Here is a 21,276-nt window from a genome sequence, read left to right as displayed (position 1 = left end):
AATAGAGAAAGAAATCTACCCATCTGGTGACCATTGAAGCCTGATACCATCAAAGGGATTGATGACAAAAAGTTCAGATGGTTACAAGGCTTAGAAGAGGACATGTGCCAAAAGATGAAGAAAGCACTGGGATATAAACAAGACGAAATGTAACCCTGCAACAGTGTTGCTTCTGACCACAGGATAAACCACAAACTTGAGTTGGGGGAAAATGCCGAATCTCTTGCCCTTAACAGAACTTCTCACCTTCTTCAGGTTATGGTTACTGTAGGTACCAAAATCTTCATTTTCCCCTAGATTATAGAGCCAACTGAAGGTGGTGACTGTGAAATGCTGATGCACACCAGAATCACTTGGATAATTTATTAGCAAAGAGTGGCAGGTCACTGCTGTAATGAACGAGGCACTGAGCCAGGCGTAGGGTTAGGGCCTAACTGATGATGACCATTATCATTAGCTTTGTCACTCTTTCTCACAGGGCGGGTTTGGGTCTGACCCATCCACAGGTTGGTAAGAGAAAGGAAGAACATGGGACAAAGAACAGAACCCAGGATTTGGAACTGGAAAACATGCGTTAGGATCCCAGCCCTGTTCTCTATATGTCCGACTTTGGGTGAGTTGTTTCATCTTTTTGAGCTTCAGTTTCCTTGTCTGAAATCCTCAGGGCCAATAGCATTTATCTAATGGACTATTGTGAAAGCTGGGTAAAGAAATGCACGTGAAGAAGGAAGTGACAGTGAAAAACACAGTGTTCTCTCCACTATGATAAATACAGGTCATTTGCTTCTAGATCCTAGCCCTGCTAGTCGTCACTGCCTGTGTGGCTGTGGGTTAGCCAACTTCATTAGACCGCGTATATGAAAGAGGCAAAACCAATACTTCAGCCATACTCACTCTCAGTCTTGCATGGACTGCTGTTGTTAGCTCTACTTTATAGTAAGAAAACTGAGACACAAAAGGAGTTAAGAAATCAACCGTGGATCACCCACAGGCCATTATGGTTTGTGCCCCCAGAAAGTTGGGTTTCAGAGCCTCCGTTCTTTAGCAGTGAGCTTTGTGCTGCACGGAGCGAGTGAAACATGACTGGTGTAGGCCTAGCACATGGCAAATGCTTGAGTAATTTCCCAGTACTCGAATACTTTCCTTTCACATTCCAAACTTATATCCTTCATTTTATGATCCAGTATACCACACATTGCAGTCAACATCCAACTTATTTAGCTATCGCCTGTGAAAATTAAAGCTCACTTGGGCCACATAAAAGCTACAAATATGTTTATACTGGGAGAGAGCATGGTTTCACATTTGGTTTTCATTGCATTAAGCATATAACATCTATTTGTTAGGCAAAGGTGAAAGGTTAGAGATTACCTCAGGCTATATGTGGAGAAGAGTTGCTTACTGGGGAGCTACATAGGAAATCTGTGATAAATTCCAATAATGAAAATCCCTTTCCACAGGGATCCTTCTGACTCTCAAAAGTGTCATAAGCGAGTGTAGACAATGAGTGACATCAGGAAGCAGATCAGTCTCATCCCACAAGATGTCAAAGTGAGCCGGAATGATGCAGTGAGAGAAAGGGAGTCAGACACTAAGGCTGGAGTGAAGGGCGATGATTCCGATTATTTTGGGAGCTTTCCAAGGAGTCAGGCAACACGGCCTGGGTAGAGGGTGTGAGAACTGTTATTCAGATCACGAATCAGAGCACGTTGGGATTATATGGGACAGAGTGAGAGTCCTTGAGACATAGTTCCCTGCCACCATAGAGCTCATGGAGACAGACCCTGATGAAAAACCATCGAATTCCTGGGGAAGCCGTGGGGCTTACAGAGCCAAGTCTGACCCAAGCAAACCTATCTCCTTAAACGAGTTAGTTATACATTTCCCCCTGATTAGTTAACAGTGATTCATCAGAATCTGGTTCAAAATACCTGGGAAAGAAACAACTTAGTTCAATATATCACTTACAAAAATTATGCAATCCTTCGTACAATCACTATTAATACAAATCCACAATTTTACCAATCCAGTTTACATACTTAGGCTCCTTTGTTGCGAGTGATTGCATTATCCACCCACAGCCATGTGGAGTGGTAAGCATATTTGTTTAATAAACTAGACAGTAAATAAATCAGCAGCCTTAACCCCAAATAAATTGAGCCCAGGATTTATACTAATACAAGGCAATCTCCAGAGAAGAATATTAACCTTAATGTGTTCTTTTTTCCTCCATTAAAATCCTACAGAACATCAGGAGGGACACATCTAAAACCAGAATTACGGAGGTGCAGACTCAATGACCGTTCCATTTCTCAAGGTGAGGCTACAAAACCACTTCAGCTTACTCTCACCAGCATCTGCGTCCACCCCACGGTCGCCTTCAACAAGGACCTCTAGCTGTGCAGGAGTGTGCCTGCTAAGTCAAAGGTTTTCACAATGAACCCTGCCCCAGCAAAGCCAGTTCTGACAACTTTCACTTTCTCTCTCAGCACAAGCATCCCCCAGAGAGGTTTTATTGACCAAGCCTCAGTTCGTAAACACTCGCAAACATCAGAGAAGAGCGAGGGGAGAGAAACACCAACGTGAGCCAAAACACTCATCTCTAGAAGAGAGAAAGCCTGAAGCCCAGGCTTTGAGTAGGAGAAAAGGGCTGTTTACTTACGTCGCTTGCAAGACCTTGCCACAGCTGGAGCGTTTGAACTCTAGGGCGTGCAGATGTGGAGCTTTTGCTTGTAATCCCCTTCCCATTGGCAGCGAGGAGTGCTCATAACTCTTTGGGACTTCAGATTGATAAGCAGTTTCCTGATTCGCTTTCAGAAGCATTGTCCCAGGATTTGAGCCGTGGCAGGGTGAGAGGGAGTGTTCAGGCATGCAATGACGCCGTGGCTTACAACAGACCCCCTGGTTGTTTGATTGAACCCAAAAGAAGGATTTGTTGACTTCGTGAGCAAAAATAAATATCGTCCCTTATCTGTTGACTTGCTTCTCAAATCGTATTTGGGTGACAGCATAAAGAATCTGGACAACCATTGTTCTAGAAATATAATACCCAAGTTGATGCCTTCTGATCTCCCATGCTGGAGGAAACCAGGGAACCTCTCACTGATCTTCAAAGACCAGCTGTGGGCAGGTCCTCAGCAGCCACCTTAGAAGATGTCCTTGAAGACATGAGTTCAGCACCTTCTGCTGACAGTCAAAGGAAATGAGGCCCAGGGCTTGGATGACTTGGCCGGAGGCATACAGCTAGCTAGGGGAAGGACTGGTACCAAGGCCTCCTGGCTGTGAAGCCAGTGCTCTGCCCACTAGGGAGGAGGAAGCTTAGGCACAAGTTTGAGATCCACCTTTAGGAAACAGGTCACTGGATGTGCCCTTAATATTTCTGTGCCCTGGTTCTCACATCTGGGGAACTGGAATCTTCAGAGTGACGCTTGATCATGCTGTCTGGTGAGTTCTGTAAAGAGCTTCGTCAGGGATGAAAGCCATGCGCTACCCTGTGATGGAATTTTATCCACATGGTCCTGCTTGCAAGCTTCCCTTTTCCTTTCCATTCAATGATATTGTCTGTGGCTACTGAGTGACTTTTGGGTGATGAAGGAGAATATTGGTCAGGGAATGGGATAGGACATAGAGAAAACTTTTGACTTTGGAAAGCCAGGTCAGGAGCAGGTGAAAGGGTAAATGGCATGTCTCAACATTTGCCAAAGAAAGAACACTGGTTCTGGAAACAGAAAGCAAACATTTGGACACTGCTTCAAATGCTTGTCAGCCCAGGGAGCCCTGCAGGGTCATTTCAACATTCCAAACCACAATTTCCTCACTGGGCACATAATCCCTATCCCACTGTGCTTACTTCATTCTCTTGTGGCAGTGATCAGATGAGATCTTCATTAAGATTGTGCTTTGCCTTGAAACTAAAGTTGTATCAGTGCTATGTTCTTTTCCTCTTTTACATTAATATTTTGCTTATTATTTTTGAGATAACATTTTTAATTATAGTCAAAGGCTTAATACTCCATTAAATAGAGTTCAACAAATAAAAGGTAACTTAGTAAGGTTGGGATGCATATGTCCTCCCGAAATTCGCGTTGGAATCTAACACCCAATGTGATAACGGTTATGGGGACATGGGCCTCTTTTGCTTTTCCATCTTTCCTTCAGGTGAGATTGTCCCCTCCAAAGAGTGCAGCAATAGGTACCACCTTGAAAGCATGGACAGGGCCCTCACCAGACACAGAACTGCTAGTGCCTTGATCTGCAGCATCCAGGCTTCCAAAGTTAGAAATAAATTTCTTTTATGAATTACTCCAGCTATAGTATTCTGGTGCAGTAGCACAAATGACTAGCACAGCAGTGTTTCTCAGGTCCAGCGCTGCACTACCCAGAGCAAACATTACCATGGAAGGCATCACTACTGCTCCCCATTTCATTGGTAGCACCACCTCACACCCTTAGCGCCAGGGCTCCTGACTTCTGCTTTGCCCCTTTCTTCTCCTTCGAAGGAGCATATTTTGTCTTTCTTTCCCTATCCTCCACGTCTTCATACTTGTCTCTTCATTCAAGTCTTGAGCCTGGCTTTGGAGCTGGTTCTCAGTCCTTGGCCTAACAAATCTGTTCTAAATTTCCCCCATTCCATTCCAAAGAAGAAGGCTGTTTCCCTGGAGGGAATGTAGCAGAACTTAGAAGCTGCAGAAGAAAGACCTAAATCTGAAGTCTTGAAGTAGAAATGAGACCGGGAGAAAGAAATGCTTCAGGAAGCAACAGAAGAGAGCAACTTAAGCAAAATGGTGGAAAAGAAACTGACCTCCAAAATGGAAGGTGACAGAGAGAACTGAGAGGCACAAAGGGCTGCCACGTGGGAGCATCTGCCAGCACAGGATAAACACGTTGCAGAACTGCAGAATCCGAAGGCCCTGCTAATGATCCTGAAGCTCACTGATTTGTTCTGAGAACTGGCATTCTCTCCCTCCACTCCCTAAATATCCAATGACGTACCATCCTGCATCATCTTATTGTGTCTCATGACAAATATGCTCAAAGCTGATGTAGGACTGCATAGGGAGATCCGGACTGCAAGATGTTGTTTTAGGGGATAAAGGGGAGAAATTGAAAAGCGTTTTAGTCTTTTTCTAAAGAGCTGGTCTTTCTTTATTTTAAGATTTATTTATTTATTTATTTGAAAGTCAGAGTTACACAGAGAGGAGGAGAGGCAGAGAGAGAGCTCTTCCATCCACTGGTTCACTTCCCAGTTGGCTACACTGGCCAGAGCTATGCTGAAGCCAGGAGCCAGGAGCTTCCTCCAGGTCTCCCAAGCAGGTGCAGGGGCCCAAGGACTTGGGCCATCTTCCACTGCTTTCCCAGGCCACAGCAGAGATCTGGATCAGAAGTAGAGCAGCCGGGACACCAACTGACGCCCATATGGGATGCTGGCACTGCAGGTGTCAGGTTTATCCATTATGTCACAGTGCCGGCCCTGAGCTGGTCTTTCTAATGTAGCTGTTTTTCTTGCATCTTTTCTGCTTCAGTATACTTGCTGTACTAGGTTAATGGCTAGTGCTGTATTGGCTGTGTGAAAACCTGTTTGTTGTATAGTATGTAGCAACTTCTTCTGAACTGTTAGATGCTGATTATGTTTGTTTTTCAATCCCAATTCTGTTGCCAAGTACCAGATGCTACTGTAATTGAATGGTTAATAAAACTACACAGCACTGTTAAAATAAACCAATTTATTTCACCACAGCTCTGTAGACTGAAAGTCTGAGATTACTGTGCTGGCTTGGTTGAGTTCTTGTGAGGGCTGCATTTCTGACTTGCAGGTGACTGCCTTCTTACTGGGCCCTCATATGGTGGGGAGGACTTTCTCTTCCTCTGCTTTAAGGCCACAGTCCTATTCGATTATGGACACACCTTTATGACCTCGTTTAACCTTAATTTTCTCCTAAAGACTCTGTCTCTAAGGACTGGTGTTGTGGTGCAGCAGGTTAAGCCGCAAATTACATCACCAGCATCCCATACTGGAATGCTTATTCCAGTCCTGGCTACTCTGCTTCCAACCCAGCTCCCTCCTAATGCACCTGGGAAAGTAGTGGAAGATGGCCCAAGTACTTGAATCCCACCACCCATGTGGGAGAACAGAATGGAGTTCTTGGCTGCTGGCTTTGACCTGTTCCATCCTCGGTCATTGTAGCCATTTGGGGGGAGAGGGGTGGTGTTTAAACCAGCAGATAGGAGATATCTCTGTTTGTCATTGCCTTTCTCTCTCTGTTACTCTTTCAAATAAATAAATAAACCTAAAATACTCTAGTTCCAGATACACAGTTACATTGGGAGTGAAAGCCTCAACACATGAATTTTGGGGTACATGATTAAGTCCAGAGAAAAGAGAGTTAACAGTGATTGAGCCTACTGATTTCTGTTATTCTTGAATCATTTTTCTTTATAAATAATTATAGAGTCATAGGAAAAAAAAAACACAGGAAATAAATTAGTTTCCCTTAATGGTGATATCTTACATCACTCTAATATAATATCAAAACCAGAATTTGACATCAGTACAATAAAATTAATGAGATCTTATTCAGTTTTCATCAGTTTTTACATTGATTAATTTATGTGATGTATAGTTCAATGCAAATTGATCTCATCTATGGATTTTCCTCTGTTCTTTTGATTAGTCTTTAAGTACTTGATTCTTACTTAAAGTGATGGTTATTTTCCTAACGAAATGTTTATTGACATGACTAGTAATTACTGATGCTGTCTCACCTTTGAAGCCTTGCCATCAAGTTTTGATGCTTGCATTTCATTATGTTCTTTTACTTACTCAACTAAAGCATCCCTGGAATTTCTGCACATATCCTTTTTTCTCATTGTCTTTGGCTAAGGAAGCAAAGTTTCTCATTACATATAATTTACCACCACAGATCATTAACTAAATGTTGGGATTTTAGTTGCTCCATTTTGAAAGTCATCCTTACCACAGTAGATTACAATGCAATACTATTTTAATCATTCCTAAATAGCAGGGAACAAAAAATAACAGTTCTAGATATTGGAGTGGAGGGGATAATGTTACCATTATTGAAACAATAAAACAGCATAATAATAAAAGACAATTTAAATAATAAGTTGCCTAATAACATTTGTATAATAAAATTGCAGGTGATGAAAGGAAATTTGAAAACGACACTTAGGTATCAGGGTCTGAGAATCAGCCTGAGCCTTCTGGTTGCTGACATGCATGTCCCCCAGTGACCTGCATTGGCTGCATTGACTGCATTAGCTCACTCTGTTTGAAAAAAGACAGTTTGTAGAAAAATACCAGGTAAACAAATGGGACATTTGGGAAATCCAAATGTAGCAGAAGTCCTAGGTATAAGACCTTGGCTTGTTGCTGGAAAACTCTTCATGAGGAAGCATTTAGATTTGCCTCCACGGTAGAGTTAATTCTTTAGAGCTTTAGCATGTTAATGAGGGCAACAAAATTCACATCATTCTTAAAAGAATACTTTGGAAGACTCTGTTTTCCACAATGATCACTTGCCTTTGAAGACTAGAAAGTGCCTTCGTCCTAATTTTATTTTAAGATTTTGATGGAAGACATTGAAATGCAGACCTGGCTTCAAAGCATAGTTTTAAACCAACAAGCATTTCCTGGTTTACATTGCTTAATTAATAATAATATTGATTCAAAAGAAGAAAGAGATTCCAAATCTCAGTAATTTCTACTATTCATAAATGTAAACAGTTAAACCAAAATGTCCTCAAAAATAACTGAATCTTAAATCCTTCCCATTTTCAAGCTCCTCGTCCCATCATCATCACTAAGTTTTTTTCTTGTTCTCGTCCAGTTTTTTTCCTTCTTCAGGTTCAGCATTATGACTATGCTAAGTAAATCCACAGGATTTGTACATGTCCTTGTCTTAATCAACAACGAAGCTTCCACTTACTGGGTAGCTTATTCAGGATAAGTGCATTTACTGAGGCTGGCTTGCTTGCGTCAAACAACATACAACAGCTACTTTGGAAACTGAACACCAAATTTTAGTCACATATTATTTAAAAGGTAAATATGCAGCTCTATAAGAAAATAAGAGAAACAATAAAAATAAGAGAAGGAAATGTTAGAAATAAGGAAGGATAGAAAGGAAGTTAAAAAAAGAAAGGAATGGGGCTGGCGCCGTGGCGCAGTGGGCTAATTCTCCTCCTGCAGCGCCGGCATCCCATATGGGCACTGGTTCTAGTCCTGGCTGCTCCTCTTCCACTCCAGTTCTCTGCTGTGGCCTGGGAAAGCAGTAGAAGATGGCCCAAGTCCTTGGGACCCTGCACCCAGGTAGGAGACCGGGAAGAAGCACCTGGCTCCTGGCTTCGGATTGGCACAGCTCTGGCCGTTGCAGCTATTGGGGAGTGAACCAATGGAAAGAAGACTTTTCTCTCTGTCTCTCCCTCTCACTGTCTGTAACTCTACCTCTCAAGTAAATAAATAAAAATCTTTGAAAAAATGAAAAAAGAGGAGAAAGATGCAGTGAAAGAGAAAGAAAAAAAAAGAAGAAAAGAAAAGCACACAAGGGGAAGACCAAGCATAAAGTAGACATGGTCTATACATTTTTTTCATAGAACTATCTGCAGTTTAGGATGAGTCACCCCATGTAATTCTTCCATTGATGCAGCACCTAATAATACATCCACATTAAAGATCTACAATGAGAAATGCTATTTTGGGTAGGGTGACCATTGCCTTGTTTTTTTTTCTGGGACTAAGGGGGTTCAAGAGTTTTGGGACTTTCTGTATTTATTTATTTATTTATTTGACAGATAGAGTTAGACAATGAGAGAGAGAGACAGAGAGAAAGGTCTTCCTTTCCATTGGTTCACCCCCCAAATGGCCGCTACGGCTGGCACTGCGCCGATCCGAAACCAGGAGCCAGGTGCTTCTTCCTGGTCTCCCAGGCGGGTGCAGGAGCCCAAGGACTCCACTGCCTTCTGAGGCCACAGCAGAGAGCTGGACTGGAAGAGGAGAAACTGGGACTAGAACCCGGTGCCCATATGGGATGCCAGCACCGCAGGCGGAGGATTAACCAAGCGAGCCACGGCGCCAACCCCGGGACTTTCTGTTTTAAAACTGGAATAGTTCAGCAAACCAGGATGATTTGTCTGGGAATGAAGCATCTTTGAGGGCATGGGACTTCCAGTCCTAAAATTTTCAGAAAAGCTGGTCACTGTCTCTTTAGGTGAAATAGTAAATCTCATCTCCTTTGTCTTTTGTGCATGTGAAGTCATCTGTTGAGGGTAAATGTGTAACTCAAGAAGGACAGACTTGGGAGAAGGAAGTTCCGGTTGCTTCTCATTGGTCATCTCACCACGTGTGGCCAAGACGGCAGACATAGGAAAGAGGAAAGGAGGGAGGAAGTGAGAGAGAGAGGCGGATATCATTTGAGCTGATATATCCTGCCACACACACAAATCTACCATTCCTGAACTGTCCAATAACACGAGCTTATGCATTATCTTTCTTTTCTTGGTTGGTCTTTCTTTTTAAAGAAAATTTTATTTAAGGTATACAAATTTCATACTTACAGATTTGGGAACATAGTGACCCTTCCCACCCTACCCTCTCTCCCACTCATGCTCCCACCCTTCCTCCTCCTCCCTCTCCTATTCCCACCCTATGACCAAAGCACATATTGAATTGTATGAAATTGTGAATATTCTGCTTCTTTTGACTTCAAATGAGAAAATTTTGTTTGATTCCATGTAATTATTATTTCCATTTCACAGATGAGGACAAAATTCAGTATTATTGAGTAGCTTGCCAACGATGCACATTTGCTAGATGGCAGACCTGGGAATAAAATCAAGCCTCTTGTGATTCTATTGTACACATTTGCATTTCCAAGTTGTTTATGCTGTCTGAAAAAAATATCTTAAGAACTATCCTAGCTTACATTAGGTTTGGACACATATATTACATATAAACATACATAGTGACAAACATCTGCTTGTTTGCTTCTGAAATCCTCATTTCACAACATGTTTCATGAAGAGAAGTTGATACTTGAGTATGTAAAGCAAGATGGAAAACAATATTCTCCGGTGTTTACATATTGGTGGGGAGAAATCTCCAAAGATAATTTAATGTCAGATTTTTAAATTCCCTTCAACTTTGTTTCGCACTGACAATCAAGAAATGGTACTGTTGCTTTGCAACAGTTCTTAAGTCACGGTGCTCTTGGTACACTGAGACTGTTTAATTGTTTCCCATAACTCAACCACAGCACTTTGTAACACAGCTGTGTCAGGGAAATGAGCATTCTGGATTTCTTCTTCTCCCTCTGCCTTGTTTTCTTCTTCTTCTTCTTCTTTCTCCTCTTCTTCTTCTCCCTCCACCACCTTCTTCTCCTCCTCCTCCCCTCCTCCTCCTACTTCTCCTTCTTCTCCTTCGCACTTGCCCAGTGAAGCAACAGATTGATGTTTGTCCTAGAAACATTCCTTTCTGTGGTGATCCTTATCTGTGTTTGACAATCTCGGAGCATCATTTTGAGATGCTGATGTATTTTTTTTGTTTTTGTTTTGTTTGTTTGTTTGTTTTTGACAGGCAGAGTGGACAGTGAGAGAGAGAGAGAGAGAGAGAGAGAGAGAAAGGTCTTCCTTTGCCGTTGGTTCACCCTCCAATGACAGCCGCTGCTGGAGCGCTGCGGCCAGCGCACCGCGCTGATCTGATGGCAGGAGCCAGGTACTTATCCTGGTCTCCCATGGGGTGCAGGGCCCAAGTACTTGGGCCATCCTCCACTGCACTCCCTGGCCACAGCAGAGAGCTGGCCTGGAAGAGGGGCAACCATGACAGAATCCAGTGCCCCGACCTGGACTAGAACCCAGTGTGCCAGCGCCGCAAGGCGGAGGATTAGTCTATTGAGCCGCGGCGCCGGCCTGCTTATGTATTTGTTATACATGAAGTTATCACCTTTCAGGACTGCTTCCTAATTTAAAGGACCAGAGGGGAACAGTGTGTCTTGTGGCAGTGTGGATAATATTCCCCAGTAAGTGCTGTTGGCATTGTCTGTTGATCAATCACATCTTTTTCATGAATTTCCTTCCTCTGCTCACATGGTGGCAGGCTCAAATCATCAGCTGTTGCTGCCATAAACTGGCAATGGAATAAACCAACAATTTCAGTGGCTCATAACAACAAAACTTCACTTTCTTTCCATGCTCACTTGGAGGTGTGACACTTTGCCCAAGGTCACATAGCTAGTAAACGCTGACACTGAGATTCACTCATTCAGCAGATACCACTGAGGTATCTATTTGCCTAATAGAATGAATAGGCAAACTACCAAGCCAAAGACTTTATCTTATCTGATGACTTTAAAAGTGGAAACAACAGCATTGGACATTGAGACATAGTGGGTTAAGCTGCTGCTTGGAACCTCAAATCCCATATCAGAGTGCTGGTTTGAGTCCCAGCCTTCCTTTTCCACTCCAGCTTCCTGCTGAAGCAATGATTGATGCCCCACAGTATCTGTGTTGCTGTCACACATGTGGGAAACCCAGGTGGAGTTCCTGGCTCTTATCTTTGACATGACCTAACCCTGGCAGTTATAGGCATTTGAGGAGTGAAGAAGTGATGATAGAAGATTTTCTCTCTCTGTCACTCTGCCTTTCAAATAAATAACCAAATCTTTAACAAGTGTACACAATACCATTACATCTCTAAAGAATCAACCAAAAAGAGAACCTATGAAGCAGGAAAGATATGCCATGCTCTAACAAGGCAGGGGTGTTACACTTGCCAGGAACTGGGAGATGTTGGTAACACTGGCCAGAATTGTAGCCACAGTTGGATCACAAGATTAATTAGACAATTCAAATATAGAGGCATTCCAAGAAGAAACCTGTGTTGCAACTGCTTCCTTTGAGAGAGGAAAAAGAGAAGGAAACATTTGAAACCAAATTTGAATGTCTACTTTGCCAGACATTGCAACTTGAAAAAAATTTACATGGCAATCTTCTGAGACAATTGCATCACACTGCACATTTTGCCTCTCTCCTGGTATCAGTTTCTATGTCTAATGCAAGTAGAGTGCTCTTTCCTACTTAGTATTGTCTAATTTGTGAGTAACATGTTGCAGGCCCTCAACGAATCGTTTTCTTGGCAGATTCAATCAGTTGCTTCTAAAAGTTCATTTTGCACTTCTTTATAGCTAACATAGAATTTGTTTACCTCAGGAGGCACTGTGACCAGATAAATACCCATCTTCCCAGCCTCCTTTGTAGCCAGGAAAGGCCATGGGATCCCCAATCAAGATAATAAAAAGTAGGCAGAGGTTGATGGAATAGGCTACTAGGAAAGCTTCATAAAGGAGAAAGACTCAGCTGCTGTCATCTGTTTGAATTTTGTTCTCTGCCATTTGCTATGGATCCAGAAGGCAGTCACAGCATTGAAACAGAGTAGATATCTTGTAATCACAATGAGGACAGCTGCATATGGCGGTGGATGAGGAGAAGCAAAGAAGGAACCCAGGCTTCCGACGGCAAAATTCCACAGTGTGAGATCATTAAGAGGTGGGCCAATAGGAGGCAATTAGCTCATGAGAGTAGAGTCAGTGACCTTATGAGAAGAGGCTAGAGAGAGCTTGTCCTCTCCTCCCCCCGCCTTTCCTTCTCTCTCTCTCTCTTTCTCCCCCCACCACTCCCTACCATGTAAAGGAACAACAAAAGATGGCCATCTGCACGCCAAGAAGTGAAGCATCACCAAACACCAGATCTGCTGGTGCCTTGACCTCAGACTGCTCAGCCTCGTGGGTGGTGGTTGATGGAGGAAAAAGAAGATTGTTGTTTAAACCACCCAGCCTGTGGTATTTTGTTATGGAAGTCTGAAGTGACTAAGAGAGATGCCATCACTTCCACCCTTAATTGTGTATCTCCAAACTAACTCCTTTCAAGGAGAGAAAAAGACCCCCTCCACTCAGCCAGCCATGCAAGTTGGGTTTATATTGCATTGACCGTATTATCTGACCAACACAGGTCCCCTTTTCACGTTTATTCTCATTTCAATAGGGAATACTATCAGATTTTGGTTAATCCATTGTTGCAAAAGATTTGACTTCTTTCTGAGCAAATTTTCTGCAATAGCTCATTTTTTTCTTTTAGATGAGACATCATTTGGCTATGGTATCTGCTTGAATGAAAATACAATTAAATATACTTTTCTTTTAAAAAAACAACTTTGTAATGCACTATAATAATAGCCCATAGAAAGAGCTCCACCTGGTAAAATGCTGGGCTTATCCTTGCCCACTAAAGTCACATCAGACAGGGCATGACACTTGAAGTTCCAACCAAAAAAAAAAAATCATCCAAAGGAAGAGATGCAATGAAAAAATTAATGAAATCTCTTTTAAGGTTTGCATTCTTAATCTTCTAACTTTTGCAGCACCATTTGGTAGAAAAAGAAAACTACAAAGTTTCAAGATAGGAATCCAGATTCAAATTTCCTCTGAACCATTATAAGGTGAATGATTTGGGGTGTTTTCATGTTTTAAGGCTTTCGTTTCCCACATTGCAAAATCATGATGATGATGGCTGTAATGATGATAATCATACCTAGTTATAGAGTTGGTGTGAAGAGTAAGCAAGTGATTGCCTGTGAAAGCACTCTGCAAACCACAAAATGTTACGTAAGCTTCTCTCACTATTGCAAGGTGAAAAGATAATGCCAAGGGTGAAATGGCGCCAAGCTTGTCCAGTTGCCATCTGGCACTGATACATGGTTTTGAAGTGTGAAACTGAGTTGCTGAAGGATATATGGGCTGTAAATTCTCCATTGAAGATTAGTAACGAAGGTCTCTCATGACTGTAATTGTGTCTTGCAAACACAGGTGCCAATTTTTAATAGGGACTGGGTGAGAAGGAAGAAAACTATTAATTTTTTGATCACTTATGACAAGTGCATTGGTGTTGTACAGATTTGGTCTTTAATTAATTGGAGACATGAAGCTACATCAAGAAATTTCTTCTGAGGGGAGAAATTTTATAGTCTCGTGAGTGGCGCTATGCTGCATGTGAAGTTGGTAAGACAGCATGAGTTCGGCACAAGGGTTATGAATGCTGACTCAGGTAGAAGTCAGGGCTGGGTCAGGCTTTGGGGAGGGATCTATGACCTGAATTTAGGTGCTTAGTCCTTCCTAAAAGGAGGAGAATCCTATTAAAGCAAAGGGGAATTGGTGCTGTTTTACCGGTAGGAAGAAGAGATGGGACTTTCCTAGCCATTGAAGACCTCCTATGTCAGCTCTCTCTCTCTCTCTCTCTCTCTCTCTCTCTCTCTCCCACACACACACACACACACACACACACACCCTCTGAGGTAATGAGTGTGGGCATTTTCTCTGTGATTGGTACTATGCTAAAAACTTCAACTTGTTAGCTCATTAATCTCCTCAATGACCTTGTGAAGTACAGGTACTAAGTTTAACCCCATTCTGCAGATGAGAAAGCTGACGAATAGAAAGGCTGAGTGACTTGCCCAAAGTCATCCTGCTGAATTGGAACCCAGGAAGTGTAGTTTCTATGACTTGATCTTTGCCAGGATGCTATTTTGCCCCTTGAGAGGAGGAATAGAGCAGAACATACGTCAGACAGCTGGGCTGTGAGTCTTGAGCTAACTAACTTAGGAAAATCAAAGGCATTAGTGGAGGATGGCTGCAGAACTGGCTGCAGATAGCTTGGGCTTCCCAGGGAACTAAATGCAACCATTCATTCACATACAGCACAGTCTTTCCGGTCTGTTGTGAGATTTAGGGATTTGAGAAGACATCTGGAATTTATTTATGCCATTTAGGCTTTGAAATTCAATATTAAATTCTTATAGTGAAAGAGACAAAGAAGTCGGAATAGACTGTATTAGTGAAATCTGTCTACTCTGGGCCTATGTTTGCAAACTGGGATTAAATGTCTGGCTAAAATATTGCTCTGAAGAGCCTAGGAAATTCTTCTCCAAAAGAGAACCAGATTTCTGCCATGATTTTGACCTTCTTGTATGTGGCAGTGGAAGGAACTATATGTCAGGGCTTGTCTTCCCTTGGATCGAACTGAGAACATGAGACATGGTTACCTGGCCTGTGCCATTATGGTACCAACATAATTAGAAAATTACCACTTTGGCAGTCCAGGTTTTTCATTCTGATCCTGCAGAGGCAGAGGATGTGGACTGGTTTTGTCCACAAAGATGTAGACTGGTTTTGTCATTTTATTAGTTGTGTAATTTTGTTTCTTTTCTTTTCTTTTTTTGACAGGCAGAGTGGACAGTGAGAGAGAGAGAGACAGAGAGAAAGGTCTTCCTTTGCCATTGGTTCACCCTCCAATGGTCGCTGCAGCTGGTGCGCTGTGACCGGTGCACCGCACTGATCCGAAGCCAGGAGCCAGGTGCTTCTCCTGGTCTCCCAGGGGGTGCAGGGCCCAAGTACTTGGGCCATCCTCCACTGCACTCCCGGGCCATAGCAGAGAGCTGGCCTGGAAGAGGGGCAACCAGGACAGAATCCGGCGCCCTGACCGGGACTAGAACCCGGTGTGCAGGTGCCGCAGGCGGAGGACTAGCTTATTGAGTCGTGGCCCCGGCCACAGTTATGTAATTTTGGACAATCTCCCCAAGCCAGTTCCTTAACGTGGAGCATGTGTCAAGCTGAAGGTGTAACGTGGAAAGCAGATTCTGAGAACTTGGGGTGGTTCCTTAGGGCTGAAGTGGAAAGTGCTAGTGAAGACTGAGGAAACTCAGGAGGCGTGATCCTGACAGCCTTGCATCCCAGCCGGGGTGACTGGACCTTATAATCAAAGCAGTAGGGCACTACCGAAAAACTGTCTAATTTAATGCTTTTGAATGCCAAACAGAATTGGTTTCTGTATTATCAATGTAGCAGCTTATTATAGAAAATAATAGGCAAAGAAGAGAAACACTTTAAGTACAATCAACCTTAGATTAACCTCTTGGGAATGTTTTTCATATGTGTGTTTTCATAAAAAATGTTATCATATTGTACTCATTCTTTATAAGCTTTTCTATTATGATCATTTAAAGTGAATACAGATTCACTTACATTACCATTTTAATGTTTACATAATATTTAATAATGGCTGCTTGCATATGCCATAATTTCTTCAATGTTGTTCTACCTTTGGATTTTTAAATGTTTCTACATGTGAAAGAGTGGTAAAAAACCCAGTAACAGACATCCCTCTGACTAAATTTTAGCACACACCCATAATTATTCTCTTAGGATAAGGGTTAAGACAGGTATAGTGTGTTTATTTCTTTTTAAAATGTATTTATTTATTTGAAAAGCAGAGCAACAGAGAGAAGAGGAGAGACAGAGAGACAGAGATCAAGAGAGAGAGAGAGAATCTTCCATTGGATGGTTCACTCCCTAAATGTCCATAATGGCCAGAGCTGGGCTGATCTGAAGCCAGGATCCAGGAGCTTCTTCTGGTCTCCCATGTGGGTGTCAGGGACCCAGTACTTGGGCCGTCTTGTGCTGCTTTACCAGGCCATTAGCAGGGAGCTGGATCAGAAGTGGACCAGCCAAGACTCAAACCACTACCCATATGGGATGCTGGCACCACAGGCAGCTCCTTTTCCTATTATGCCACAGTGCAGCCCATGGAAGGGTATGATTACTTTAACGAGTTTCATAAATGTTGCTCATTTACTTTCCAGAAAACTGGGAATGAGCTGTCCTGACAGCAGAGTTTCAGGCTGCTCATTTTATGCGAGAGCCGAGCAGGACACGGCAGTCACTTTCTGAAAGATTAGAGCATGTCCCAAGAAAGTGACAAGGATGAGGAAATTGAGGAAATTATGAGGAACAGTCAGAGGGAGGAGATGTCAGGCAAGGGAAGTTGCCATTTTGGAAGAGGCAGCAGGGGGTGTCTTCAAATATTTGAAAGATTGCCCTGTGGGAGGAGGCAAGGACACAACCAGGATCAACTCATGGAAGTTCCAGAAAATGTCTGCTTTCATAGGAAGAAGAGTTTCTTAATTTAATACTAAAATATGTAAATGGATGATTATGTAATGTCCTGGAAAGACTCTCAGGATAATCCCATCTGGGGTCTACATCCCATCAGGAAAGAAAAGCCCAGCTTTGCAATGGAGCCCTCTGTTGTTTTCTGACAGTGTGCTGTCTGCTAGTGCTTGTGGGTCTAAGATAGGCACTTGTCTGCTATGACCTCACTGGAGATCTGCAAGGCCAAGTTGAAGTGCAAATGTTACATCTGATGGGTGAGCATGTGAGTAACCTTGAAATACTATCAGTCCTCATTTTGCAGATTCTGTACTTGAGGATTCAACTCCTTGCTAAAGTTTATTTGCAGCCCCAAATCAATACTCATGATATCTTCCTGATCATTGTGATATGCACCGTTGAGATCAAATAAATGTGTTCTGCCTTCTCCTTTCAACTCATTCTATAAGCAAGTGTCTAGCTTTTCATTTTGGTTCTTAGTATTCATTGCTTTTGGGTAATTTTAAAATGGCTCCCAAGAAGAGCGATTCTCTCGAGTGTTCCTAAGTGCAAGAAGCTGTGATGTGCATTGCAGAGAAAGTATGTGTTAGATAATCTTCATTCAGGCATGAGTTACAGGGCTGTTGGCTGTGAGTTTGATGAATTAAAAACATATGTGGAATAAGGTGTCCTTAAACATAAACACGTGTAAAGCAAGGTTATGTGATGATCGACTGCTGAAACAGTCATGATCAGAGGCTCCCTAGAACCTAACCCTTAAATTCCCCTGGAAGCAATGGTTCAAGATTGGCTAATTCAACATTTGTGATGACTTTATAGAACACCACTACTACAAATAAATGTGTTTTTAAAAGACTGATAGGTTCCTTTTGCCCATGGAACTTAACTCTCAGATGCCTGGTCAGTCAATCTAATCCCAAAGTCAGTCTCAAAGCTCTGTGTGTTTACATACTATTTCTGTGGATTATTTTCTGAAGGAAGTTTTGATTCCGTCTAGTGGATGGATGGCTGTCCAAGCAGAAGCACCTGAAGGCATGTTCTGTGGACAGACCACTGCTGCTACACCTGCCAGACCCTTTCTGGAGGGGTGAGGGACTGTATCCTTGTTTTCCTTCTCTGGCTAGAATCTCTCCTTGGTTCTTGGCTGTGTGTGAGGCTACAGGTAGGTATGAATGCCTGTTTGTGTTTATCATACACTGTGAAGCTGTGTCTCTGGGCAAAAACCATTCTTCAGAAGGAAAAGAATCTCTGGAACTGGATATCAGACTCTCTTCTGACAGTGCTTTGGGTGGGTCAGTCACCAGGACTCCTCAAGAAGGTGCTGAGTATCCTGTTGGGGGTTTCAGTGGAGTTTGACCAACAGCCTCTGAGGTCCCTTCCATGCTAAGATTTTTATGATTCCACAGTCCTATTTCTTACACCAATATTTCCTTTGTTCATCTGTTTTTCTTCCTGTCTGGATTTGGGACATGATGTCGCACTTTCTTGGAAGGATTTAGGTTCTGTTGACACCTTTGGGGGAGAAGTGGGCTAGGATGCCAAGTGTCCCATGGTGGCCTAGACACAAGGTAGAACTGTGTCACTCAAAACGCTAGTAGCGTGGATCCACCTTTTTTTCATCTCTACCCATACTTTTCCCAGAGATTCTTCCCGCCTCCAGGGCCAGCAACATAACTTCTCACTTCCAGGGCCAGCAACATAACTCATGACCCCACCACAGAAAGAAAATGTATGACCTTTGTTTGAAAAGCCAGATAAAAGTTTTTACACTCTTCTTTCCATGCTATTTGCTATTTTATGTGGCTCCCTCTGGCATGAAGATATTGACTGAGGACCCTGGTCTAGGGTGCCTGCCCTTTCTTACACCTGTGCCCAGGCCCCCAGTGGAAGAGGAGGGTAGCAGCGTTTTCTGGGAAGGAACAGGGAGCTGAGGACCAAGAACCTATCTAATCCCCTAGTGGATATTCCATGGTCCCATCCCACTTGACTTGCACAGCACAAAGGCACAACTAAGACTACTGGAAGACAGAGAGCACAGACCAAGCCCGGGGGCCACTGGTGAGCACAGTACAACTGCGCTGGCTGGAAGTGCACAAACCCACCCTGTCCACACCTAGCTGTTTTTTTTTTTTTTTTTTTGACAGGCAGAGTGGACAGTGAGAGAGAGAGAGACAGAGAGAAAGGTCTTCCTTTGCCGTTGGTTCACCCTCCAATGGCTGCCGCAGCCCATGCGCTGTGGCCAGCGCACCATGCTGATCTGAAGCCAGGAGCCAGGTGCTTCTCCTGGTCTCCCATGGGGTGCAGGGCCCAAGCACTTGGGCCATCCTCCACTGCACTCCCTGGCCACAGCAGAGAGCTGGCCTGGAAGAGGGGCAACTGGGACAGAATCTGGCACCCCGACCGGGACTAGAACTGGGTGTGCTGGCGCCACAGGCGGAGGATTAGCCTATTGAGCCATGGCACCAGCTCCACTCCTAGCTCTCCAGTCCTGGCTTAGATGCAGAAGCCTACACCTGCTTCTGCTCTTCCACACGTCTTGCTCCTGTGTTTCTTCTGTACCTCTCAGGAGGCTCTTACCCTCTGCCTTGTCTTGTGATGAGTCATTCGAATGCCACACATCCGCTAGTGGTTGGCCACGCTCCTTCTCATATGTTGTCTGTCTTAACACAGAACGTGGTTTCAAATGGCATGAAAGCCATTCTGGATGGTGAGGAGTGGGCACAAGAGACAAATCTTGATTGAGCCTTGAAAATAGTTGTTGCTAAGTTGAGCATTACAGAGGGGACTTTGATCAAAACAATTGCTCTAGTCTCCCACCCAAAGGGTTAATGTCTGGTACAGCCAGGGGCTCCAGCCTCTTTCTCATCAGTGGGGGCTGTGCACTTGAATTCATCACTTCATGGGTTGTCTTTAGGATCCACAATTTTTGGGTGAGAAATGCAAGCTTTGGAGAATGTGTTCAAGCACACACAACTAGCACGTGGCAGAAGGGGTTTTGAGCTCTCTGTGGGGGTTTCTCTGTGCCTGATCTCAATATCTATGCCAACTTGTAAACTGCTAGTCCTTGTTTGCAAACCTGCAAGCAAATTTGGTTCAGTTTGAGGTTTAACAAATGTTCCGAATTAGTCGCTATTATTTAAAAACTGGGAGATTTCACATAAAAATCCTGTGCCTTCTCTTGTGGCAACAAATGGATGGGTGGGGTTGTGTAGTTGGCATTTTTTTTTTTTTTGGGGTAGGCCATCTGAGCTCTGGTTTCTCAGGTCTTTACCCAGCCCTGGTGTTGCTGGCATTGATTAATGACCCTACTCTCTGCTCTGTCAATTCTTTACTTAGAGTAAGACGCTGACCTATCTACTGTTTCATCAGATCCTGGGGTTTCTGCAGTTGAGTGAACTTGCCCAGGGTCACAAGGCTAAGAAGTGAACTCGGGTTCAGTTCTAATTCCCCGACAGACATAGCCTTCTTGAATTTTTACAACCTGTAAACAGCATGCAGCCATTATCCCCAAAAGCACGCCCTGGCTAGGAGAGTCCCAGTGCGCTGATCTCTGCAGATAACTCTAATAAAAGCAGGAATCAAGGGTGACCACATGTGCATATATGAGCCGGGATGGGTTGAGGTCCTGTTTCTATGGAAAATCATTCTTTAAGGCTTAGCAACATTCCAGTGAGCACCTCATATGGTGTCATTTCTTCTCCGGGGTCCATAATTTAAATTTATGTCTTAGAGCAATTGGGGGGAAAAATCTCATTTTTCCCACACTGCGGTTTTCCCCTTATCATCTCTTTGCTTCCCGAGTTCAACTTGTGTGTCACGGGGCCAGGGAGGGGGGTGGGGGTTCTTTATAGTGTGTTCTCCCCTGGAAGATTTCCTGGAATGCACTCAAGGTCCTGATGACATCTCCACATCAAAAGCTGGTAGAATTTAGATGACCCAACAGAGCCCGGGCAGCCTGAAGATGTGTTGTGTCAGAACAGCTTCCAGGACAGAGCAAAGCAGGACTCAGAGGACACGCAGGGCCACAGAGAGCCACAGCTTCCAAGCTACTGCAGGGTGTCACCATTCCAGCCTCCCGGCTCCCAGTCCTCTGCCAAGCCGCAGCTGACTTCCTCTGAAACTCTGCTACCCACCTGTGTCTCTCTCACCTGAAAACCTTTGATAGCTTCTCACTTCCTTTAGAATAAAGTCAGAATTGCCTCTCTGCTACTCTCCTTCCTCAGATTGAACTCTTTGATAAGTTTCTAAAAAAGATTTATTTATTGTT

The 21,276-nt window shown here is 43.5% G+C and overlaps 1 protein-coding gene across 3 annotated transcripts in view; it reads right to left on the bottom strand.

Annotated features, from left to right (window-relative positions):
• Nucleotides 1-21,276, bottom strand: part of C1QTNF7 (C1q and TNF related 7) — a 120,748-nt gene that overhangs the window by 83,017 nt on the left and 16,455 nt on the right. Inside the window, exon 1 of one of the 3 annotated variants that reach the window (XM_008274309.4) lies at nt 2,663-4,021. The exons of the other annotated variants lie outside the window; for them this stretch is intronic. The gene's annotated coding sequence lies outside the window, so the exon portion shown is untranslated. Of the gene's footprint in view, nt 1-2,662; nt 4,022-21,276 lie in introns of those variants that run through there. 3 annotated transcript variants of the gene reach the window in all.

The sequence above is a fragment of the Oryctolagus cuniculus genome, chromosome 2, assembly GCF_964237555.1.
Source record: "Oryctolagus cuniculus chromosome 2, mOryCun1.1, whole genome shotgun sequence".
Lineage (NCBI taxonomy): Eukaryota > Metazoa > Chordata > Mammalia > Lagomorpha > Leporidae > Oryctolagus > Oryctolagus cuniculus.
This window is presented reverse-complemented; position numbering and strand designations above follow the sequence as displayed.